General features: G+C 52.9%; 1 protein-coding gene across 1 annotated transcript in view; it reads right to left on the minus strand.

The window, feature by feature from the left end:
* The window catches only part of Fam120b (family with sequence similarity 120B), a 91,341-nt gene that overhangs the window by 86,286 nt on the left and 589 nt on the right, over nt 1-4,466 (minus strand). The window lies entirely within an intron of this gene.

The following is a 4,466-nucleotide window of genomic DNA, read 5'->3' on the forward strand; positions in this document are numbered from 1 at the left end:
GCGCTCGGCGGCGGAAAGTTCGCGGCGGCTGCGAGCAGCTGCCGCGGTAATCTGATCCCGGGACAAAGGCGCGCCCGCCGGTGCTGCGGCCGCAGGTAAACACGCGCTTTGTCATGGAGATGAGCGCAGGACAGCCCCGAGCAGATGACCCGCGGTTCCGAGGGGAAGGCGGCGGGCGGGCGACCCGTCATCTGCGCCGGGCCGCCAGCTGAGCCACGCGACTCGCCCTTTCTCATGCAAATCAGCACATGCCTTTGCAACTTTCCGCGGACCCGCCGCGTCCGCCTCCGATCCACGCGCGGGAGGCGAAGCGTGCGCGCGCGCAGGGGCTCGGAGCCCCCCCCCACACCCCCGAGCGAAAAACAAAACAACCAGGTGGGCGGGAGCATTCTCGCCTTTCGGCCGCCTGTCCCATTAAAATGTAAGAGGTCTATGACACGACGCGTCCCGTCCCACAGGGGGTCCGCGGGCCGTTCGCGGGAAAGGCTGGTGGGGAACCCTTCACCCGCCCAGAGGATGCGCTGCGCCGAGGGCGGAGGCGCTCGAGGTGTCCCTCACCTGGTGCCTGCTGAACCGCAAGAGCGAAGCTCTCGCCTACTACACGTCATCCCAGAGCCGCTCCTCTTTGCCTCTGCAGAAGTGGGTGCCTCGGGATGGAAATAAAGCTTAGAAATAAAGGTCCAGACATAATCACAGTCAAGTGTGAACACGTGTGTACACATTTGGGTGGGTGTGGCCGGTTAATGGAAGCCCAGAGGTGTGTGTGCGCCCAAAGATGGCCTTAGGAGTTAGGGAGTACCTGATCTATCACAGCCAGGCAGGGGGCCAGGAGACCAGCGTGCCCCCGGCTTCCTCTCTCACAGCAAGCAGGGGATTCCTCTGCTACTGTAAATACTTTCAGATTCCAAAACTGGTCTGCAGAGACTGGGAGTGTTTGGATGTGATACTAATACTAATTAATAAACAGGCTTTCTGTCCCCCTCTGTTTCTTTTTCCTTCTTATTCTTTTTTCTTTTTCTTTTTCTTTTCTTTTTTTGTTTTTCATGCAAGCTGGCATGTTTGATCAACACCAGATTTGCTGTCTGGAAGTTTTTTATTTTGTTGTTCCGAACAAGGACCCTAATTCTTCTTGGGAATAAGAGAACCTCTCTGTTGGGTATACAGTATTCAGTTGGTCTAAGAAAACACAAGCCCCACTCAAGTCTCCAGATTTGTTTACACAGAAACTGAACCTATGCTGGGCTGGAATCTGACCTGCTTTGGGTGCTGTTTACTGCAGTCTGCCTGGGCCCTGCTGCCTACCACAGCTGCCCACCATCACACACAGAGAGAATGGAGGCTCTGGGTGGAAGGGGTTGGAGCACGATTGGAGGATCACAGTATTAACTCACACACTGCAGAGGATGGGCACATCTAATTCGATAAGATGGCATCATCAGACGACATGATAGGGTGGGGAAAATAGTCAAGGTCTCTAACAGAGGACTCCAGGTTCCTGTGGCCAGGGTTCTGACTCTTACACAACCTGAGCCGACACTAACCACTGGAGTTATTCAGAGGATGGGTTGCACATGCCCGGAGGGGGTAAAAAAAAATCACCACCACAACCACCAGGCAGCAAATTCTTCCTTCCTCTCTTGTGTCTGATATATTGGGTGCCTTCTAAGCCTTAATGAGCCTCACTTTGTACAGTAAATTTGCTGAGACATCAAAAAGTATTTAAAAGAAAGTTTCCTGCTTTCTCCTAATGAGCAAGGTGAGGATTTATGGTGTGTGGGGAGGAGGGAATCCGGCAGTGAGGGCCAACAGTGAGGCAGATCTATTTAACATCTCTAGCTTAAGCTCCCTCCTGCATTTGGGGGGTTCAGAGCGCTTAGTTGTGGGAGTATAGAGACATGCAGTTAGGGAGTGAAAAAACGCCATTTGGTTTGGAGCAGATGGCTGGCTAGGGGGCTGATGGCGTCTAAAGGCGTGTCATCCCCCTCCAGCTCAAATCCCTAAGGGCTCCCCTTGTCTTCCCAATCAATGAAAATTAAAGTGCAAAGAAAGGATGAATAGTTGGACCTCGAGTCTCTCCTTTGTTCATCCCAGCTACTGGTGCGCAGGAGTTAAACTACAACAGGCTCCTATAGAAACGCTGAAGTTAAACAGTCTCCCCGTTAGCTCAGCTTTTGAAAGAAGGGAAGAGGAACCAACTTGGGGGTGGGAGACAGAAAAAGGGAAGAGAAGAGGAGGAGGAAGAGGAGGAGAAGAGGAGGAGGAGAAGAAGGGGAAGATGGGGGAGGAAGAGGAGGAGGAGAGGGAGGAGGAGGAGAAGGAGGGAGAAAAGGACTTTCTGCTTGATTTCCCCAATACAGAATCGCGTGGCATAAATTAAGTTGGAAAAGAATGAAGGCTTTGGGCAGGATTCTGATGGATTTTACGATGCCTTTCAGTTCCGCTTTGCCGCTGTAATCGAGAAATCTGTGCCATGTCAATTTAACAAATACTTGATACTAAGGGGGGTTTGTTAAAGATTTGGGGCAAGTCTTTTTTCCCCCAAGGTTTAAGCCCTTGCGCGTGGAACTTTTTATTTCCAGTTTTCTAAACAGGCATTCAAATGAGCCTGTTTCCCACTTCCATTTTCTAATTAAAAGTTTCCTGATATTTCATTTCTTCCTGAAATCTGCACTGTCTTGGGAACATGAAGGATTCTGTGTTCTGACTCACATTCCTTTCTTCACTTGCATCTCCCTATTCTGGGAACCCTCTCACCTCTCCACAGGGAACAGCTTCTGAGTCTCAGCGAGCAGAAACCCTCAGAAAGTAGCTTTGGGAGGAAACATTACCCTAGAGCAAAAAGGATGCCGACACTAGGTGGCAAGATTAAATTAGGATTTGAGCTGGCCGAGCCCCGTGGCAACGCAGCAAGTACATGCTTGCAAAGGACAAGGACATTGGGTTTGAAACTGTCCTGCAGGGTGACAGCACATTCTGAAGGCTCCATTTGTCCTACATAAAACAGTAGGGAGTTTCTAGTGGGGCCCAAGCCCGCCTTTCTCACCTCAGCCTTAAACACTGTGTGCACAGGGCTTTTTGGCTACCTCTGGTTTTCCCCCAGGCAGCAATGGCAAATTTAAGTGCACATCTCTGTCGATCCTGAAACTTTAAAGGTATGTGTGAGACATGGCAGCAGAACACACATTGGATCACCTGAAAAGGAGCTGTGGAATCCTGATCCCAGTTGTGGATAACCAGAGGGACCACCCCTATGGCTTCTCAAAGTGATCCTTTGGATTGACGCAGCCAGTGGTATCCTGGGTGTTTGAGGGGTCCGCTCTTTCAGAAGTGCATCATAGACACTGTGATGGAGATACCAGTCTTGGATGATGGTCACACTCTGCGGGACAGTACAGTTGTCTCCTGTAAGGGCTACCACACCTGCAGCAGGACGCTGCCAGGGGCCCTCTGGGGCTGTGCTGGGCTCTCACCTTGCATTTTTTTTGTGGGTGCCGAGAATCGAACTCAGGACCTCGTGCTTGCCAGGTAGGTGCTGTGTGCTGAGCTATAATCCCTGGCCTATATCCCTTTTAATGAGCTTATCCCTTCTAATGAAGCTTCCTAGGTGCTGGGGTGGGAGCAAGGACCAGCAGTCAGGGATAGGAAAGGCAGCAGAGTACATGCCCTATACAAAGCTAGATGCCAAAGGAGGAGTCTATCCCTCGACTTACTCCGGGGCCTGTAAGCAGGAGAGCAGTTGAGATAATTCATTGTGGTACGTGTTCTCGGCCCTCCCAATAAACTCATTTCCCATAAAAAAAATGAAAACAAAAGTTCTAGTGTCTGACGGACATGTAAAAACCTAATAAGGTGACGATTGTGTAAAGGTTGTGGGCTGGGGGGCCAGGCTAGAGGGGTCTTTGGAACATGTGCCGGACATTGTCGCAGAGGCCGCGGCGCGCGGAGGGGGCTTTTTCTCTCGGCATTGTGCGGCGAGCAGGTGCTGTCTGCATTACCATACAGCTGAGCGCACAAAGAGCCACTGATTCAGCCTCGCACAATAACAGACTGCCTTAATGACAGCCACGCGAACGACACACACCAAACTCACTTTTACCAAGCGGAGGGAGGCCGAGGGGGCAATGCCCAGGAGAGAGGGGCCCGAGACCCAGGGAAGGTGGTGGCGCCCGAAAGTGGCCCAGGGGAGGGTGTGTGTGTCTGGGGGGTGGGTAGTTCAAGGCTTCTGGCTCTCCTAGCTCGGGGGACCCCCAGCTCAGACCCCGACCTCCACCCTAGTGGCCGCAGACGACACAGGGACACCCAGGGCGCGCAGACGCCGGGGGTCCCCGGGGTCAGCCCCTGGCCCCGCGCGCCGGATCTGCGCTCTCCTAGGTTCAGTCACCATCCGTGGCCGGGAGTATCCGGGTCCGACCTCCCCAAACTTCTCAAAACTGCCGCGGCGCACTAGCCCCCCTCCCCCGACCCCC

This window comes from Chinchilla lanigera, unplaced genomic scaffold (genome assembly GCF_000276665.1).
Source record: "Chinchilla lanigera isolate Chin_1 unplaced genomic scaffold, ChiLan1.0 scaffold00010, whole genome shotgun sequence".
NCBI lineage: Eukaryota > Metazoa > Chordata > Mammalia > Rodentia > Chinchillidae > Chinchilla > Chinchilla lanigera.